The sequence below is a fragment of the Rhinatrema bivittatum genome, chromosome 3 (genome assembly GCF_901001135.1).
Source record: "Rhinatrema bivittatum chromosome 3, aRhiBiv1.1, whole genome shotgun sequence".
Lineage (NCBI taxonomy): Eukaryota > Metazoa > Chordata > Amphibia > Gymnophiona > Rhinatrematidae > Rhinatrema > Rhinatrema bivittatum.
In genome coordinates this window covers 160,724,384-160,746,597 of record NC_042617.1, presented here as the reverse complement: position 1 = coordinate 160,746,597, position 22,214 = coordinate 160,724,384, and positions in this window count along the sequence as shown.

Here is a 22,214-nt window from a genome sequence, read left to right as displayed (position 1 = left end):
AACATCCTCTTCAGTAAACACCGAAGCAAAGAAATCATTTAATCGTTCCGTGATGGCCTTATCTTCTCTAATTGCCCCTTTAACCCCTCGATCATCTAATGATCCAACTGACTCCCTCACAGGCTTCCTGCTTCGGATATATTTTTAAAAGTTTTTGCTGTGAGCTTTTGCCTCTACGGCCAACTTCTTTTAAAATTCTCTCTTAGCCTGTCTTATCAATTTCTTGCATTTAACTTGCCAACGCTTATGAATTTTCTTCTGTTGGATCCTTCTTCCAGTTTTTGAATGAAGATCTTTTGGCTAAAGTAGCTTCTTTCACCTCACATTTTAACCATGCCAGTGATCGTTTTGCCTTCTTTCCACCTTTCTTAATGTGTGGAATACATCTGGACTGTGCTTCTAGGATGGTATTTTTTAACAATGACCACGCCTCTTGCATACTTTTTACATTTGTAGCTGCTCCTTTCAATTTTTTTCTAAGTATTTTTCTCATTTTATCAAAGTTTCCCTTTTGAAAGTTTAGCATGAGAGCCATGGATTTGCTTACTCTCCCCCTTCCAGTCATTAATTCAAATGTGGTCATATTATGATCACTATTGCTAAGCGGCCCCACCACCATTACCTCTCTCACTGAGAATTAGATCTAAAATTGCTCCCTCTCTTGTCGGTTCCTGAACCAATTGCTCTATAAAGTTGTCATTTATTCCATCCAGGAACTTTATCTCTCTAGCATGTCCCGATGATACATTTACCAGTCAATACTGGGGTAATTGAAGTCTCCCATTATTACCGCACTACCAATTTGGTTAGCTTCCCTAATTTCTCTTAGCATTTTATTGTCTGTTTCAACATCTTGACCAGGTGGACGATAGTATACTCCTATCACTATAGTCTTCCCCAACACACAAGGGATTTCTACCCATAAAGATTTGATTGTGCATTTAGTCTCATGCAGGATATTTATCCTGTTGGACTCTATGCCATCCCGGACATAAAGTGCCACACCGCCTCCCGGGTACCCTTCTTTGCTTCGGTCTAAACAGGTGAAGATGTAAGGCAGATACCCTTGCCAGAATTGATATTTAAAGGCGATGATCCAGAGGAACTGAAATAAATCTCTGTAAACCTGGAAGATGTAGTAGAGAAAATTGACAAACTAGAGTAGCAAATCATCTGGACCAGATGGTATGCATCCCAGAGTGCTGAAAGAACTGAAAAATGAAATTGCAGACCTAATCCATTGCGAATGAAGTGAGCGTGAGCCCCTCTTGCTGTGGCTCAATTGGCTCAACCTTGTGGGCCAGGCCCTAAGGTTTGCACTGACAGTGGGTGAGCAAGTATTGGCACGGGCCGGACTATGACAGTCCAAGAGTTTATATGATGAAAAGACCAAGACTGGAGACTTGGCAGAGGCAAGGCTGATGGCTTTCACAGTGCAAGGCAGAAGACTAAAGCAGAGCAGAAGGCTGGAACAGGCTTAAGACTGAAGTGGAACTGAAGGTTGAAGACTTGGAGAGGGGCTGAAGACTAAGCAGTTTGAAGGCTTGAGGAAGCCTGAAGGCTGGAACCAGGACATGACAAGAACCAAGTGACCTTAATGAGGCAAGGCAGAAGCATCTGAAGAGACCTTTTGTAGGACAGTCGACAGTGACATTATCTAAGGGTGCCGCAAGCTTTTCCCGCCTCGGACTCTTTAAAAGAAATGCCATTACGCGTGTGCATACCTAGGGAAAGCCCTTGCAGGGGCAGCGGCATCTGCCTTGTGTCGCCGGCATCCAGCCACAAGAATTTGCTGGCAGTGTCTGGGGTAAGTGAAGCTGCTCACGGGGCTATCCCATGAGTAGAGAGCGTTACAGTGCCCCCTCCTCTAAACAACCTCTTCTCCCTGGCTTCTGAGGAGATGAAGTTACTTCATTACCAACTGGGGGCTCGGGGGTCCAGACCCAGGATCCTGAGATTCTTTGGCTTTGAGACTGGACTGAAGAACCATTCAAGGCTGAAGGCTTAGATAAAGTCACAGTTGAAGACTTGGGCAAAGACTGGGGCTGATCCTGGTCAATGGACATGGACTCCTTGGCAGAAGAACAACACAGTTCAGAATTTAAAGTAGGAACAGGATGTTCATTGAAGTGGCAAGGCTAGCACTTCAGGCAAGGTATTTCAAAGCAAAGGGCCCAGAGACAAGGAAGAAATGATACAATACGTCTGGCAGGATGGACTCCATTGGCAATCTGTAAGCTGCTCCAGTCAATGGAGGGTTGATGGCCAAGGTAGTCCAAGTACGAAAAGGTTGGATGCTTTAGATAACTCATAGAACTGAAGGTTTTCTTGGTGAGGCCCGATCTGTATAGTAATAGGCAAGGAGGCTGTGGTCACATGACTGGGTAGAGGCTCTCCATAGACAGATGAAATGATATAGGGGGTGGTTAAGCTGTGGTAGTAGGGCAACCAGAGGTGGCAAATGGAAACCGCCGCCCTGTGTTGAAAGTTCCTTCCCGCTTTTAATGTTGTTATTAAAATATTGTAGTCGCTAAGCTGCTATAGAACCTTACAATGTTACATGGGTGACAATTACAACATCTTCCTCCCTATTGGGTCTCCCAAGAAAAAGGGGACAGAGGTCCTAAACCCACCCAACAATTTCTCTCAGGTTCAGAGGGGAGGCAAGGATAATATTAAGGAATAAATCCCTAGAAAGATTTTAAAAGAAGTAACAATGTTTATTTATATTTTTTATTAATATGTTCAAAGTTTGATTGATATTCATTCAAAACAATAACTTTTTTTTTATCAATCTTCTACAAGTGAAGCTATATAACAGATATTCTCTTAAATATCTTTTCCATAGAAACATAGAAACATAGAAATGACGGCAGAAGAAGACCAAATGGCCCATCCAGTCTGCCCAGTAAGCTTCACACATTTTTTCTCTCATACTTATCTGTTTCTCTTAGCTCTTGGTTCTATTTCCCTTCCACCCCCAGTTTTAATGTAGAGAGCAGTGATGGAGCTGCATCCAAGTGAAATATCTAGCTTGATTAGTTAGGGGTAGTAGCCGCCGCAATAAGCAAGCTACACCCATGCTTATTTGTTTTACCCAGCCTATGTTATACAGCCCTTATTGGTTGTTTTTCTTCTCCCCTGCCACTGAAGCAGGGAGCTATGCTGGATACGCGTGAAGTATCAGTCTTCTCCCATGCTGTTGAAGCAGAGAGCCATGCTGGATGTGCATCGAAAGTGAAGTATCAGGCACATTTGGTTTGGGGTAGTAACCGCCGTAACAAGCCAGCTACTCCCCGTTTTGTGAGTGCGAACCCTCATTTTCTCCCCTGCCGTTGAAGCAGAGAGCTCTGCTGGATGTGTGAAGTATCGGTTTTTCTTCTCCCCTGCCGTTGAATCAGAGAACTATGCTGTATATGCATTGAAAGTGAAGTATCAGACTTATTTGATTTGGGGTAGTAACCGCCGTAACAAGCCAGCTACTCCCCTCTTTGTGAGTGTGAATCCTTTTTTCCACATTTCCTCTTGCTGTTGAAGCTTAGAGCGATGTTGGAGTCACAGTAAGCATGTGTATGTTTATTTAATAAGGGTATTGACTCCAGGCAGTAGCCCTCATTCTGGCGAGTCACCCACTCTTCATTGGCGGCCTCTTGACTTTATGGATCCACAGTGTTTATCCCACGCCCCTTTGAAGTCCTTCACAGTTCTGGTCTTCACCACATCCTCAGGAAGGGCATTCCAGGCATCCACCACCCTCTCCGTGAAGAAATACTTCCTGACATTGGTTCTGAATCTTCCTCCCTGGAGCTTCAAATCGTGACCCCTGGTTCTGCTGATTTTTTTCCTACGGAAAAGGTTTGTCGTTGTCTTTTGATCATTAACACCTTTCAAGTATCTGAAAGTCTGTATCATGTCACCCCTGCTCCTCCTTTCCTCCAGGGTGTACATATTTAGATTCTTCAATCTCTCCTCGTACGTCATCCGATGAAGATCCTCCACCTTCCTGGTCGCCCTTCTCTGTACCGCCTCCATCTTGTCTTTGTCTTTTTGAAGATACGGTCTCCAGAACTGAACACAGTACTCCAGGTGAGGCCTCACCAAGGACCTGTACAAGGGAATAATCACTTCCCTTTTCTTACTCGATATTCCTCTCTCTATGCAGCCCAGCATTCTTCTGGCTTTAGCTATCGCCTTGTCGCATTGTTTCGCCGATTTCAGATCATTAGACACCATCACCCCAAGGTCCCTCTCCTGCTCCGTGCACATCAGCCTTTCCCCCCCCATCGAATACAGTTCATTCGGATTTCCACTCCCCATATGCATGACTTTGCACTTCTTGGCATTGAATCTCAGCTGCCATATCTTCGACCAATCTTCCAGTTTCCTTAGATCTCGTCTCATTCTCTCCACTCCTTCCGGCGTGTCCACTCTGTTGCAGATCTTTGTGTCATCCGCAAAAAGACAAACCTTACCTTCTATCCCGTCCGCAATGTCGCTCACAAAGATATTGAACAGGACCGGTCCCAACACCGATCCTTGCGGTACACCACTTAAAACTGCTCTCTCTTCAGAGAAGGTTCCATTTACCATCACACATTTCCTTTTATGACTATTCAATTGCAGATATCAGTACTAAGAAAACTTAAATAAACCAACAAAAATTGGACCTCCTGTCATACCTTAAATATATTCAATATATACATTTTCATCCTTGCTAATCAATTCTAAATATTGATCCTTTTATATCATATTCTTTCTTTCTAGAATTGAAAATTGAAAAACGGATGCAGTTTCTTTCTGGTAAATAGACATGTTGTTATGTGTTCTTTCTTTTTTCTTTTTTTCTCCCTTTTCCTTTATTGCTATTCTCAGTCTTTATATATTCTGTATTGAGTCCTGACCTGATTAAGTGAAAGATTATAGTACATTCACTTATTTGTTTTTAACTTTTCTTCTTGTTTCCCTTGTCACTGGCCAGTTTCTGTCTTCTGCTCTTCTTTCTTCCCTTTTCGGTTACTACACTTTACTTAAAATAACTACAGAAAAATCAAGACTAACTCCCTATCACAATCCAGAATCTTCCGTAACCTAATCAGTGTGTACCCTGGTTGTATAATGATGCATTCTTATTGTTTCTGTGAAATTACTAACTAATAGAATAAATAATAATTCTTCCTGTAGCTAGAATAAAAGAATTTCTTTATATACTTTTTATTTATTTATTTATTTATTTATTTTTAATTTTTATATACCGAAGTTCTTGTAGGGACTACAAATCAATCCGGTTTACATAAAAAGAAGAACTGCTCAGCAGAGGGCGGAGCTTTACATGGAACCGAGGAACATATGAAAAAGTATAACTGGTTGACAATTTAACATAGTGCTAAATAAAGTAATAATTGTTTAACTGGCAATAAATAAAGAAATATAATATTTTATATAAAGCAGTTTAACTGTTTAACGTATCAATAAATATAAATATAAGCAATGCCAAATATATATATGAAATAAAGTAAGTTTTTGAGCTCAAAGGTAATTGTCCAGTTGCAGATTCTTAAAATTAGTACTTGATACAGTGTCCATAATTAGGGTAATTAGGCTACTTTGAAATTCGGAAGTCTGTCCGTCACAGTAAGATTAATCGTCTGGGAAAGCTTGTTGGATGAGAAATGTCTTCAGTCTTTTTTTGAATTCTTGATGACTGGGTTCTAGTCTAAGATCTGGGGGAAGCGTATTCCACTGGTGTGGGCCTGCTGAAGATAGCGCTCGTTTGCTCAATGATGATTTTATTTGTGGAGCATGCAGTGTTCCTCTGTATGCACTTCTGATTGGTCTGGAGGAAGTGTGTGGTTGTAGTTGAGAGCTTACTTTTCACTCCTTCTTACTTTCTATCAACACTTTTTACTATTTGTTTAAATATTTCTATGGCTATCAAGAGTTGTGCTAAGTTGCGAAACAACTCATTAATTATTTTTAACAATTAATCTAAAATCTGCTGAAATTAAATTAAACATCATAATATACCTTCATATCATTCATTCATCAATCACTCTAAAAAGTTCTTAGCTTAAACTTATCCAAAACAGAAATTGTGATTTTAGGTAATCCTTCTTTCGATAACAAACCAACACATATCTCTGTCGAAAATATCAACATCAATATCACCAATAAAGTCCTGAATCTCAACGTATATTTCGACCCTAAACTTAATATGCAATCTCACATTCAATCTGTTGTTAAAACCTCCTTTTACAAAATTCATTTATTAAAACATATCAAACCACTTCTGGAACTTGAAGCTTTTTCGGACAGTCTTACAATCTATTGTCCTTACTGGCTTAGAATACTGTAATGCTCTGTCTGCAGGTCTTCCTACTACATCACTTCAACTGCTTCAACTCGTACAAAACACCGCTGCTAGGCTACTCTCCAGGACCAAGTCATTTGATCTATATAATCTTCACTGGCTACCCATTAGCTGGCGCATCCAGTATAAATTAATCTATGTTCCCTGGACTGAAGGGCCTTAAATTTGAAGAGGGATGCAGAGCACTTCCTTCTTCAACTAAGCCAGCTCCTAACTGAACTGTTCCTCTGTCTCCTACTTTCTATAATCCAGATATCAATGCTTTTGATGATGTCATCCTTTCAAATAGTACTATGGGCTTTCTGGTTCCTGTTGTTCCTGTTGTTTGTTTGTTCCCTTTTTATTTTATTTTTTAAATCTCTTAATATTTCTTAATTTTTAGTGTTGATGGCATCTGGGTTTTTATTAATTTTAAATTTGACTCCAGTGCTTTGACTACTTTTTTGTGAGAGGAGGAGGAAAACCATTGTAATACCACCCCTGATATCGCAAGAGACTGAAGACGCAGACTGAGAATTTCATAATTAACTAAATCGAAAGCAGAAGACAAATCCACATATATAGCAATATCTGAACATCCTCTATTCATAACACTCCACAAACAGCTATTATCTGAAATGAAGACTGTTTCAAAACTATGGGGCAGATTTTAAAACATACGTGCGCGGCGTACATTTGTGCATGCATCCTGGCACGCTTAAATGTACACCCGATTTTATAACATGCGCGCGCAGTCGCTCTGTGCAGGTTACCCATATGCCTTCTATTAAAGGTATAACTGAAAGTCTGTACAGGTTACCCCTCAACACTGTCATAGGGGCCTTGGTGCTGCAGGAAATGATTCCTTTATGAGAAAAGGCGCCTAGTGGTTAGAGCAGTGGGCTACAAACCAGGGTTCAAATCCCACCACCGCTCCTTGTGACCTTGGGCAAATCACTTTACCCTTCGTCGCCTCAGGTTCAAAACTTACTGCTTGATTCACCAAGGCTTTTCTCCCATTCTGTGTCTATGGGAAAAATACCTTGATGAATCAGGCCCTTAGATTGTGAGGTCTCTGGGGACAGGGAAATACCCACAGTACCTGAATATGATCTGCTTTGAAGTGCCAAAAAGCAGAATTCAAAATAAATAAATAAATCAAATAAAAATAGAGGTTAGGGATCTTCAGCTTGAGACAGCTGAGGGGAGATATGGTAGAGGTCAAGAAAATGAGTGGAGTAGAACAGATAAATGCAAATCAATTGTTTACTCTTTCAAAAAGTACAAAGACTAGGGGACATGCAATGAAGTTACTAAGTAATACATTGAAGACAAATAGGAGAAAATATGTATCATTAAACTCTGGACTTTGTTGCTGGAGGATGTGGAAAAAGCTTTTAGTGTATCTGGGTTTAAAAAAAAAAGGTTTCGACAAGTTATTTGCATAAAAGTCAATAAACTGTTATTAAGGAGGACTTAGGGAAATCCATTGCTTATCCCTGGAATAAGCAGTTTAGAATCTATCAACCTTTTGGGATCCTGCCAGATACTTGTGACCTGGATTGGCCATTCTTAGAAACAGGATATTGGGCTTGATGGACTTTTGGTCTGACCTAATATGGCAATCCTTATGTTCTAAATAACTTCCACAACAGCGCCAGAATATTATGCAGGTTTGAAGAGGCCTCTAGCGTACTTGCGAGGATGAGAGAATAAGTGTGACACAGGCACACAATCCTTTACTTTGGCTGATGTCCATCAGCAGCAGGGGAGAGTGAGTCAGGAGCTGACTGTCATTGGAACGTTTGAGCAATGGTTGATCTCCTGGGTACACTTTGCAGCAGAAGCCACAGAGAGAATGGTTTTGTTTGCTAATGCTTTGGGAAACCACAATAAATTATAACGCTAATCTATATTTGCTTTCTTTGGAAACTAGCAGCTTTGAATGGTCAAACTATTTATTTTAGTCATAATTTAGGACAACAGTCCAACAAATTCCTATTCTTAAATGTAAAACATGGTGATTCAGTATGGCTTTCTGAAACATGCTGTTCTCTGTCAGTCTTTAGGACTAAAAGATCTTTATCCTATAGTAACCTTTTAAAGTTAAAGTACAGAATTCCTTTTTGGAGGATTTTTAGGATAGTTTGATATATAATTAACCTATACTTACATTTTTTTTAAAGTAGTTTTATTTGGGCTAGTCCTGGTTTTTGAACTTACATTCTATTGCATTATGGTATTTGCAGTCCTGCTGGCAACCTAAAGTACCAGGATGGGGTTGTTGGGAATCCAGGACTGGTCCTAAAATCTCTCTCCTTGACCTTAGTCACTTGGAATCTCTGTAGCTGCTATCCCAATCTCTACCATCTCACTTTCCTTTCATGAATTTCATATGTCTCCCAGTATGTATTTGCTTTCTGTTGAAGTTGTGATGGTGGGGGAGTGGGGTGTGTGTTGGATGATCAGAAATGTCAGGCAAAGAACAAGCTTTTATTATATAGGTAACAGAAACCAACAGAGGGGATTATTTCAATTGAAGTGCTGCTGCTTGAACATTTGAGGAGAACATTTTCAATATGGCACCTAACTGTGAAGATATGCTCCTACTTAGAAGCCTGCACAGTACAAGGTGATTTTTAGGGATGTGTTGTTGTTTGAAACCAAATGGGAATTTTCAATTAAATGTCTTGTTTCGTTTCAGTTTGTTTTACAAACATTTCATTTTCTTTCATTTTCAAATGGAGTGCATTCTCCCCTCCCCACCAACCATTTAGCCTATCCATGGTCCTAATGGGCAGGAACAATCTCCTTTTGCTGCTGCCCTGCTGGATCTCCATTTCAAAATGGTGCCAGCGGTCTGTCAGGCTGGCACCGTTTTGTTGTACAGAGGTATCTCTCCCTTCAAAGGTACCTCTATACATAGAAACATGATGGCTGTTGTGTCCGTCGGTGCCCGACGCCCTCTCTCCGCCCTCTCTCCGCCCTCCTTACCTCTCTGGCGCCTCCCTCTCCGACCGTGGGAAGATTGGCTGCTGCGGCGTTCTTCTGCCATAAGTCTTCGGGTGTTCCCGGACCGGCTCGACATTGCTATCTGCCATGTTCCTGGAGGCCTAGGGGTGCGCGTGCGGCGTGGCCCCGACTGAAGTACCGGCAATGGCGCGAATCTCGGGGGCGTCCCCCGAAGATGACGTCACCCACGACAGATATTTAAGGTCTCAGTATTTGCTAACACATCGAGTTAGCAAGGATTGACAGCGGACTCGCTTTGTCTTTCTAAGCAACTCTGCCTCCTTGGACTTACCAGAGGTACCCGCTCCTCGGGGGCCTCGCTCTCTCCTTTGTTTTTCAGGTGACAGTCTGTAATCGGTACTCGCTCCTCAAGGGCCCTTGTTCCCAGACTTGCTTCATATACTCTTCTGCCTGGAGTCATCACTACCAACTACATCAGTGAGTTACCATCGTTCTCTCTGAGCTTTCCCTGAAACCAGGGACTCGCTCCTCGAGGGCCTATACATTCCAGCGCCTGGACTTTATTTGGACATTGTGTGAGTGTTAGCATCTGCATAGCTTGCCTACTCACTATATCTCAGTTTCTCTACAGCTCAGCCTCCAAGGATTACTGTTCCAGTATCTGAGGGACTACAGCCCAGCCGGGCTTTCCAGCTCATTCCTTCCATCTCTGGTAGTTCAATATACTGTTTAATAAAAGAACTAGTGTGTGTCTGTCTCCAAACTCTGAGCCTGACCGCTGGTCCCTCTCGGGATCTTTCCCCACCCCCCCCGGGGGCGCGGTCATCTGCCACCGGCCCAAGGATCCACCCACAACTATCCCTAACTATAACAGATTGCTACTCCATGCAGACTGTTAACTCCGAAGGATAACAGATTGCTATCTCCTCATGGAGATCACAGCAGATTCACAACAGATTGCTAACTCCTATCTGATTGATCCTCCCATCAGATAGCAGTTTGATAACAATGGCAGAAAAAGATCTTATGGCCCATTCAGTCTGCCCGTCCTTCCAATTAATTTAGCATTATAATTCTCATCATTTCCTTAGAGATCCCCTGTATTTATCCCATGCTTTCTTGAATTCAGATGCTGTTTTTATCTTCATCACTGGGAGGTTGTTCCACACATCCACCACCCTTTCTGTAAAGACATTGTTAAGCCTGTCGGTCGCAGACGGCTGCGACAGCGAGTACTCAATCCTTGCACCGCTCTCCTGCCCTCCCCGGGGCTGCTCGCAGTGCGGGTCTGCCTACATCGTCACGTTCCTCGGGACTCCTCATGGCGGCAAGGACGCCGCTACTTCCTACTCCGACGTCGGGCCTTCCTAGGTGTGCGCGCGCGTCACAGGCCCCGCCTTGGGAATTTCGGGGGTGTCCCTGTTTGATGATGTCATCAGACTCCTCTATTTATGCTCCACCTTCGCTCCCAGCTAGCCGACTTGGCAAAAGTTCCATACGAGTTCTTAACTCCTGCCTTGTGTTCGGCGCTACGTGCCTTATTTATTTTATTTATTTATACACTTTTTATATACCGATATTCGTTAGACTTCATATCGGTTTACATATTCACATTCAAACCAAATAAACATTGTGAAACTAGCTTTTAAAATACATCATGTTATAAATAATAGGTTAAAAATTATCAAAATTCTAATAGCTAGCTAAAATAATATTCAAAATTAAATTAACATTAAAACAGGGAAAGAAGAAATGGGGAGAAAAGGATAACCTCAACTTAAAAATGCCTGCTCAAAGAGCCAAGACTTCAGCTTTTTTTTTAAAAGTGTATGGATGAGATTCTAATCTTAATTCGCCTGGAAAATTGTTCCATATTCTTGGACCTGCGAGAGACAATGCCCTATCCCGAACCATATACAAGTGTGCCAGTTTAGGGGAAAGAATAGACAAGAGTGCCGTTCCTCCGGCGCATAAATTAAGTTGCGGTACATGTATATGCAAAGCTGCATTTAACCACTCTATTTTCTCCCCATATATGGATTTATGGGGAGCCAATGCAGTTCTTTTAGGATTGGAGTAATATGCTCCTGCTTTTTACTTCCTGTTAAAAGCCGTGCCACTGCATTTTGCAGAAGCTGCAATGGGCGGATCGTCACTGCTGGAAGACCCCAAAACAGGGCATTGCAGTAATCTAATTTAGAAAATAAGGACCGTTCTAAAGTCGTTCATATGTAGCAGCTCCTGGACCCTGTCTGGCACCCTTTCCTCGGGGGTTAGTGTGTGCTCCTATGGAGACTTGCTCCTCTGGCCTACCCCGCTCCTCAACTAGCTCTGCGCCTCCTGGGTCCTGGTCTGTATTGGCTCCTGCTACCCGGGTCTCCCTTGGAACACTGCGGCAACCTGTGAGTTCCTTGGCTAGCCTTCCCCGCTCCTCGGGGTTGCACCTGTGTTCTAGCAAAGACTGTCTGTGCTTGCCCACGCCTCGGGCCGCTCATACTACTCAAGAGACTACCTAGAACCTCCCCACTCCACGGGGCTGTGCTCCTGCCGATTCAACGACTGTCAGCTGTCCTGCTCCTCGGGCCTGCATCTCTACTACACTGCCGGCATTCCTCCGCTCTCCGGGTTCCTGCCTACGTCAACAGCTGGGATTGGGACCGGGCTTTCCTGCCTCATGGGTTGGCCTACATCTCCTAATCTACGCCTACTATGCTGCAGTTCCGCCCCCTCGGGGCTGTCCTCCCAGAGAACCTTCTGTACGGCTATTCCTGCACCTACCATGGTCCGCCTGGCACCTCTCTCTTCAGGGTCTCACTCCAAGAACCACCAACTGTCTATCACCCTACAGGGGTTACCTCCTGGTTCCTGGGGGTCACTCCACCACTGTGCCCAGAGCTCCCCGCTGTGCCGGTACCTCGCCTTCTGATGGTGCAGACCTGTGTGGTTCCTCCCCACAGGCTGTTACAATTCGCACCTCGGGCCAAAGGTCCACATACCCACAAACCTTAACAGACATATTTCCTAAGATTAATCCTGTGTCCTCACCCTTTCAACTTCAACTCATTCTAGAGCCTCCTTTCCATTGAAAAAGGCTTACCTCCTATACATGGAAACTTTTATGATATTTTAATGTCTCTGTCAAATCTCCCCTATCTCAACTTTCCTCTAGAGTATATATTTTTAGATCTTTAAGTCTAAACCCATATGCTTTAGAACAAAGACCAATGACCATTTTAGTAGTCACCCTCTGGACCGACTCCATCCTGTTTATATCCTTTTGAAGGTGTGGTCTCCAGATTTGTAACAGTATTCCAAGTTAGGTCTCACCGGGGACCTATAAAGGGGCAATATCAACTCCCCTTTTTCTGCTGACCATTCCTCTCCCCATGCAGCCAAGAATCTTTCTGGCTTTTACCATTGCTTTATCCACCTGTTTGGCCATATTAAGATAATGAGAAGCAATTACCCCCAGATCCCACTCTTTCAATAAAAATGTTGAAAAGAACTGGTCCAAGGACCAATCCCTGAGGCATACTGCTAGTAACAACCCCCTCCTCAAAGAAGACTAAATTTACCACTACCCTTTGTCACCTCCCACTCAGCCAGTTAATCTAGGATCCATACCAAGGGTGCACAATGTATTTATAATCTTCTGTGCAGAACCATGTCAAAGGCCTTGCTGAAATCCAAGTACACTACATCTAGCGCTCTCCCTTGATTCAGCTCTCTGGTGACCTAATCAAAGAAATTGATCAGATTTGCCTGACAAGATTTACCTCTGGTAAAACCATGCAACCTCTGATCTTGCAAACCATTGGATTCCAAAAATTGCACTATCTTCTGTTTTAGCATTGATTACATTAGTTTGCTCACCACAGAGGACAGACTAACTGGCCTGTAGTTCCTAGCCTCCTCCTTACTTCCTCTTTTATGAATAGGGAGTACATCCATCCTTTTCCAGTCCTTCAGAACTACTCCAGACTCTAAAGAAGCATTGAAAAGGTCAGCCAGCAGAGCTACCAGGACATCTGTAAGTTCTCTTAGTAAACTTGGATGTACTCTATCCGGCTCCATCGCCTTATCTACTTTTAAGTTTAGTTAGCTCCTAATGAACACACTGTTCTGAACATCAGTTGAGGTTTACCTCACTTCCTATCTCCGGGCCCACCCTTTTCCAAAGTGCTGGGTCTCTAGAAAAGGGTGGGCCAGGAGGTAGGGTCTGGGCGGGGGATGGGCCAGGACAGCATCATTAGGCCCTGCCCCAGGGAAGCGTGCACCGGCAGCTGGCCGGCACGCGTAAATTACTTCTGTTCCGAAGGAGCAATACGTTAACAAACAAACAAAAGTAGGGTAGATAGGAAGGGGTTAAGGGTCGGGGAGAGAGGAGAGGAGAGGGGAAAAGGTAGGAAAGGTAGAGTTAGAGTTAGAGAAGTTCTCTCCCAGTCCGCTCCCTAATTAGAGCGGACTGGGAAAAACGAAATCATGTCTCCGCGCGTAAAGTAAAAAAAAATACCCAGCCCCCCTCGTGCGCGAGAGTCATGGATGTTAAAATCTGGAACGCTTGTGCGCAGATTATTGAATTTTATAACGTGCTCAGCGACGCGCGCAATGCTATAAAATCTGCATGTCCAAGTGTCTAAGGGGTTATAGACGCCCGTCGAAAACACGCAGCCAAACCCCTGATAAACAGTTTGCACGGCCGAGCGCACTTTACTGAATCAGCCTGTTTGTGAAGAGCAAACGTGAGCTATGAACCAAGGCCTTGCATGCTAAACCGGTCTCAGATGATGTTGGTGCAAGGAAATGAAAGAGTATCAGATGCAGATTAGGTTTTAGTGGACAAAAGGAAATAATATTATATGCTTTGCTCTATGCACTATTTAGAAAGTGCTTGATAAAGCCAAAAAATGTAGCATTCTCTTTGGATCAGGTGTTAAACTTTAGAATGAACACTATTAAAAGGACTTGTCTGTTAGCAAAAACTGGGGCTTGTTCAAGTAGAAGATGTACAAGTGTTGACACTGTAAAAATTTACCCAGAGGCCCTTCAGCTGTAACAAACATTCCTGCACTTTTTGGAAAAGAAAAAGACACTTTTTTTTTATATAACTTCCTACGCATATATACATTTACTTATACCACAGAAAATACCTTAACAAAAGGTTAACATGCCAATTGGTATTAAAGCACTATTGTATGCTTCACAGTGTGTAAGGCATAAGGGTTTTACTGCCTCTAAATTAATATAGGGGAATTCTACAAGGTGACATCAGAGATCTTTTCTTAGAGCTTTTAGGCCTTCTGGTCAGGGTCCTGGTAATATTGGCAATACAGCACCAGTATTTACAATTTATAAATGTTAGCTGTAAAGGTATTTCGAAAACAATGAGCTGAGATGGCCTCTGCACCTGCACGTCCTCACCTTCGTTCCTTTGCTTCTGCTTGTCTGCCAGCCCACGTGGACCGCTGGTCCCCACAGCAATGTCATCCATCATGCAACTGGCATGAGCTGCAACCGACTCCCCATGCTGGTATACTGGCAGGAGCCGTGGCACTTGCGCTGCAGCTGGCAGGGCCTGGGCTCCCTGAAAGCCACGCCATTCACTGGTGGCGGCGCCCTGCAGCAGGCCCAGCCTCCACGATGCAGTTAAATTGTCGAGGTATGGACAGCACGTATTTGCAGCGTGTGCATGCACAGGCCTGCCGGGAATGCAAACAAGACACAAACTAATCCCTGCCTTTTATATATAGATGGATTGTTTATAAGTGGTACTTATGCTGGTATTCTTGCTTCAGTACAGAGAAAGATGGAGATTAAGGGAGAGGTTTTGATAAGGCTGGTGGCGAGTGAAGGAAAAGACGATCCAGATATAGCAGCAAAATTCTTAAGTAGATGTTCGATGGTGAAAGCAGTAATGTAAAAAAGAAAAGAAGGAAGATTTTTGGATCTTTTTCACTAGTTTCTACCTTAATTTTTTTGTAAGTTGAAGATGGGGAAAAGATCTTTATGCCTAAAACCTCCAAGTAGAGCATTGATCTTATATATATAGGGTGGTAGATAAAGTATTTAAAAAAAATTAATTTGATGTCAATGCCTCTAGACACTTTAACTATAGGCAAAGTGGTTGTTCCATCAGTTGAGGTACTTGAAGAGAAGCAGAGCTTTGAAGGCAAAACTGAGTGCAAAATATTTGATGAATGCACAGAAGAACCTCAGATGGTATGTGGTTCAAGGATAGAGCTCGATGTGGAGGGGTTTTTTGTTTTTTTTTTCCAGAAGGAAGATATCCTCCACAGCAAAACTTATGAGGAAAGGACACTCACATGAGGAATCAGCTGAGCACTTTTTCTGCAGATGGCACTGTTTATTATAGCTTTAGGTCTGACTATCACCCTGCCTCAAATGATCTCACACCTGCTAAGCCTTAAGAAGAAGAACATGTCATACTGGATCAGACCAAGGGTCCATCAAGCCCAGCATCCTGTTTCTAACAGTGGCCAATCTAGGCCATAAGAACCTGGCAAGCACCCAAAAGCTAAGTCTATCCCATGCTACTGTTGCTAGTAATAGCAGTGGCTATTTTCTAAGTCAACTTAATTAATAGCAGGTAATGGACTTCTCCTCCAAGAACGTATCCAATCCTTTTTTAAACACAGCTACACTAACTGCACTAACCACATCCCCTGGCAACAAATTCCAGAGTTAATTGTGCTTTGAGTGATAACAAATTTTCGCTGATTAGTTTTAAATGTGCCCCATGCTAACTTCATGGCGTGCCCCCTAGCCTTTCTATTATCTGAAAGACTAAATAACTGATTCACATTAACCATTCTAGACCTCTCATGATCTTAAAGACCTCTATCATATCCCCCCTCAGCCGTCTCTTCTCCAAGCTGAACAGCCCTAACCTCTTCAGCCTTTCCTCATAGGGGAGCTGTTCCATCCCCGTATCATTTTGGTAGCCCTTCTCTGTACCTTCTCCATCCCAATTATATCTTTTTTGAGGTGCGGCGACCAGAATTGTACACAGTATTCAAGGGGTGGTCTTACCATGGAGAATACAGAGGCATTATGACATTTTCTGTTTTATTCACCATTCCCTAATAATTCCCAACATTCTGTTTGCTTTTTTGACTGCCACAGCACACTGAACCGATTATTTCAATGTGTTATCCACTATGACGCCTAGATCTCTTTCTTGGGTGGTAGCTCCTAATATGGAACCTAACATTGTGTAACTATAGCATGGGTTATTTTTCCCTATATGCATCACCTTGCGCTTATCCACATTAAATTTAATCTGCCATTTGGATGCCCAATTTTCCAGTCTCACAAGGTCTTCCTGCAATTTATCACAATCTGCTTGTGATTAACTACTCTGAACAATTTTGTATCATCTGCAAATTTGATTACCTCACTTGTCGTATTTCTTTTCAGATCATTTATAAATATATTGAAAAGTACGGGTCCCAATACAGAGCCCTGCAAAGGAACATGAGTGGGCTCTTGGTGTTAATAGTTTGTATTTTTGTAATGCAGGTAAACTCACCAGTTTGCTGCTCACGCATTGTTGATGTTGCATGCATGGATTCTGGGGGGTCGACAATGAAGTCCAGACCCAGCATTTTCATGAGGCATTGCTCCAGCTGTGTGAGGCAGGTGGGACAAGCACAGCCACCCCCATCTTCTTCTGATGGGCATGGATCTTGATGCTCATTTCTCAGATGCCCTGTTCAATATCCTGCAAATGATGTTTAATACCGAGTTGGGGTGAGTACAAGGTTACTGATGTCCGAGGTTATACATATTCCTTACTTACCATATTTAAAATCTTTATAAACACAATATTTATTAAGCTTTTAAACGCAAGAGAGTCCAGGAGGATTTCATTATCTTGCTGAGGCATTTAGAAGCCTGGTAGCAAAGAGCCAAGTGCAGTAAACAATGCACAAACACAGAGTTCTAGGGATGTCCAAGGATCCGGTATTGTATCCCATACTCGTCGCCCAGGAAAAGAAGGTCCAATCCCGGTATCCAACCACACCTGTTACCACACAAAGGAGCACATTTGGAAATTTTATTTCCAGGGCAATGGCTGGCCAAACTCCAATGAGACTGATGTAGACATAAGATACAATGTTTACCAAGGCAGTTGGTAGCTAGACTGGCTTCATGAAATAGTAGTAGTAGTAATAGTGGTAGCAAGGTTATAGCTCCATTCCAAATATACTTCTACTGCAAAATAGCAACTATCTTATTATATGAGCTCATAGCTAAAGCAACGTATGTTTATGGAACATACATAGAACATACAGTCCAAGCTTAGAACATTCTCTGGGACTAAGATGAATATGTTGCAGTGACCAGAGACATCTATCATCACTGAAATGGAGAGAGAATTATTTAAACAAAGTGTCACATATCTTCCTATATCTACCTAGGTAATAAACCTCCTTGAATGGCGAAAGATGACCACAGCTAGTGAAAGAGAATGGAGTTTGTACTGCTTTCTCAAGACCAGAAAGTTCTTGGTTTTAGTCACAGATGAAATGTTTCCTGATATCTGCAGCATAGCAACCAGATTTTTTAAAACTCAGATGTGAAGAGGACGATTCTCTAAGCCCTTAATCTGGGTAAATCGGCCTGGCGGAAAACTGCCCTTCTCAAATACAGCTGAAAGTCCACTTGGGTTTCACAATGTGTGCTCTTTTAGCCACATCAAAAAGGAACATTTCTCTGGGCAAATGTAGGTTAGGGGAGAAAATAGCATGTGTACATGACATTTTAAAAAGTATACCGGGGCTTCTGGAGGAAGAAATATACGGGCAAAAAGTCAATATGGTAATGCAGATCTTGGTGACTGCATATGATGAAATTGCTGTAGCATAGGAAAACAAAAAAAGGCCCCCAGCTTACAGTCATGGGTATGAGGATCTAGAATGTGTACCTAATGGAGACAATAACAGGACTGAACAGTGGAAAGTATCAGAGTTTGCTTGGATCTGGAAGCCTTTTGGACAGTACAGGGGAGCACAGAATGGGCAAAGTATAGAGGAAGAAATAAAACCAACCATGGCAAGGAAAAATGGGCCACTGAAAGGTGGCAATAGCGCATGTGAAGACCCAGACGGGGGAGGGATGGAGAGAGGGAAGGCTGTACTGTATCCTGTATGTGTGTGGTGGGGGTGTTTAAAGAATGGTTCAGAAGAGGACGAGAATGGGATATAAGTTGAAATGTAGTACGTGAATAGTGGTTTAATTTGAAGCTGTAGAGAAAGCAGGATGTTTGTTATATGCAAATACCATTTCTCAATACTAATTTAATTATTGAAAGAAGTAAACAAGCTATATCCCCCCCCCCCCCCCCCCCGGCTGCCTGCATAAAAGAGCAGATACAAAGTATGTGGGGGATTTTAACACGCATACTATGCACACATTTTCAAAAGGAACGTATCCACGCAGTTTCCTTTTCCAAATGTGGGCAGAGTGCACACATTAAAACTACCCTTATATCTTCCAAGTACATGCGCAACTTAATAATTGCCTACAGCGTGGTTCTTAACCTGTTCAAAAGTAACAAAAATTAAAAGACATCAGAAGAGACAGAAGTCTTCCAAAGGGGAGCTGTGAAGACAAGGAAGGTTATTTTTTTTTGGCAGATTGCAGAAGGCAGTTGATTCTGACAGCTCACACGCCATCTAGTGGCTTGAAGAACTCAGAGAAAATTCTAGAGTTTGAGAGACACTCCTCGCTCTTCATAGGCAACCAATCAGACTATACTAGGGATGCTCAGTTTTGGAAAACTGCCTGTAACAGGTGATCCAAGCAAGAAGGAAAAGGAAAGGCTGTGAGAAAAATGATGAAAAACAAAACCTTGTAAAATTTGGAATTTAAAACTTTGAAATGGGGGAGAAAATACCCCGATGGAGTAAAACCGATTATTCACTTGAATATGTTTCAGATCAGTTAATGCTGTGATGCTCAAACGGGGGGGGGGGGGGGGGGCACGAGGATGGGATAGGAAACACTTGGTCTGGTGTAACTTTACAAAACTAATTTTGTCATTTTTCTTTATGAGGTGGGAGAGGGGAGGTGATCACAAAGTATTACCAAGAAGAGAAGAAGTGGCACCCAGCTCTAAAAAAAGACTACCGCGGTGGTGCGATTGCTGCCGGCTTTCGCAGGCCGCCGCCCCTGCTTCGCCCCCACCCCCTGTTACCGCCGAATTCAGAGAGGCTTGCACCATTGGAAAATCCAGCCCTTAGTGTCTGTCATGGATTCTTATATCTAGCTATGATTTTCTTCCATTGTCGGTCCAATACACCTCCCTGATCACCCCATACAAGGCTGTGGAAGGGTGAGTCAGGGTGTGCTGGGATCAGGCTGGGGATAGGGAGTGGAGTGTGCTGGAGCTGGGCCAGTGTGGAGGAGGGAGTGCTGAGGTCAGGCTGGGAGTGGGGATCAGATTATACCAAGGTTGAGCTAGGGAGGGGGAAGGAAGTGCTGGGGGAGGGTGGAAGGTGAGTGCTGCAGTCGGGTTGGGATCTCTGTGGCATTTTAATGTGTTCCAACTAGTAAATTCGAATAATTATTTAGAAAAATAGGAGTGGTGAGGTCGTGGACATTTTTAATATATCAGCAATTAATGGACAAGCCTATTGATGGCTGAGCAGAATTTTTTGACTCTTGACTAGATGACAGTGCAAAGTATCTTGGTAATGTGACCAGTTTTGGTTCTCTCAGAGAAAAGGTGGCAGTATTCCACACCACTGTATGCGTGGTTGCAGATGTGGATGTCACTGGGATACTCCTTGAAGCGATAATTACATTGATCTTCTGTATTTTAACTAAATGTGTCATGATGCCTTAGAAAAGATTTTGTCATGTTATGATGGAATGACAGAAAGTGCATAGGACCGAGTGCTGCAGAAGGGATAACAGGGTATCTGTAAATGTAAATCATCTTATTTTCCTTTGTTTTTGCTAGAATATAAGAACATATTGGGTCAGTCCAAAGGTCCATCAAGCCCAGTATCCTGTTTCCAACAGTGGCCAATCCAAGTCACAAGTACTTGGCAGGATCCCAAGGGATAGACAGATTCTCCAAGTCCACCTTAATAATGGTTTATGGACTTTTCTTCCAGGAACTTATCTAAACCTTTTTTAAACCCTGCTACATTAACAGCTTTCACCATATCCTCTGGCAACGAATTCCAGAGTTTAATTATCCGTGGAGTACAAAAATATTTTCTCCTTTTTGTCTTAAACGTTACCACCTAGTAACTTTATTGAATGTCCCCTAATCTTTGTACTTTTTGAAAAAGTAAACAACCGATTCCCATTTACCCCGTTCCACTTCACTCGTTATTTTATAGACTTCTATCATGATATTATTCTAGATTTTGTAAATTCATTTCCAATTCTTGTTTTCATTTTGCTTTACCAGGCCTACTTCTCAGTGATGATGTCATTCTGGAAACCAGTGTTTTGGTACCCTGCTGTGAGACTTGAATGGTCCTGGCTTCCTCTCATTTTCTCAAGTTGTCGAGCAAGTGTGCAGCAAAGACAGGTAACAATTATCTTCACACATTTTGACAATAACAGTACAGAAAACAAATATGGATAAGTGCCTATGTTTACAGCAATAGAAACAGAATCACTACCAGCATGACCAATAGTACACATTGGTGTTCATACTATTACCACACCACCATGAACATGAGCTGTAAGAATGACTGCCTACCTCCATGGTAGTACTGTATTTGCATGAACACGGTCGCACAACAATAGAGAAATCAATACAAATAACACATGCAGTTGAAGGGTTGAGGGTTCGAGTGATACACTAAAGGCTAGGTTGTGCCCTGGCTTTTTTCCATGATTAGCACAATCACCATTACTGCTCATATCAATGTCCATGCTGCACTGTATAGCTCTAAAGATGCTCATATGTCTGCATTTAGAGTATATTACTGTTGATTCCATGCCACTATGAACCATGATTACTAAACCTGTGTGCATATCGTGTAAAGTCTAAACAGCTGAACTTTGATATACAAATTAATGTATATATTATGTCATTGTCCATACCAATTTCATTGATATCTGTTGTGATAACACATTCGAACAAGATGATATTGATTTTTATTTGGGCTGTTAATTTACCATCTATTGAAGGGTGGAGATGGTATGAGATTTGATGTTTTATTACGGGTTAACTTAGGAGTGGCTATTTATCAGCTTAGATGATATTATGTATAGTTAGATAGTAAACTGGATGTTTAGCATGCAACTAGATGACACTCTTTTTAAAGATGGAAAGAAGGGAGGGAATGGCATGGGATTTTACCTTTCATTCTGAGTTGTGCTTTGGTAATGGGTTAGAATGATGTGGGATGTGGGGTATTGTGTGATCTACCAGGGGCAGCGGAACACCCTTTTGGTTGGGGGGGGGGGGGGCAACCAAGCACAGCCTCCTACTCCTCCCCAAGATCCACCCACATTTCCACTGCCAATATTTGTATATTACATTTACAGTTTGTCATTCGATTTTACATGCATTCTCCACATGTGTCATAGAATATAATCACTCATTCCCAGACAAAATAAATACTTGATGCAAAAACACAGTAGTAAAGGACAAAATCAGCATTACTAATAGAAATGTCAGTACTAAGTGACTATTCTGTAGTACTGCAAGAAGAGAAGATCATCAGGTACCAAAAGCGAGGGCTGTTATTTTATTTATTTAGATTTATATTCCACTTTTCACGCTTTTTTCAGCGCTTCAAAGTGGATCACATTCAGGTACTGTAGGTATTTCCCTATCCCCAGAGGGTTTGTGAATCCCGGCGCTAACCCCCCGTTCGCAGGCCCGCCCCCCGCTTCGCTCCCC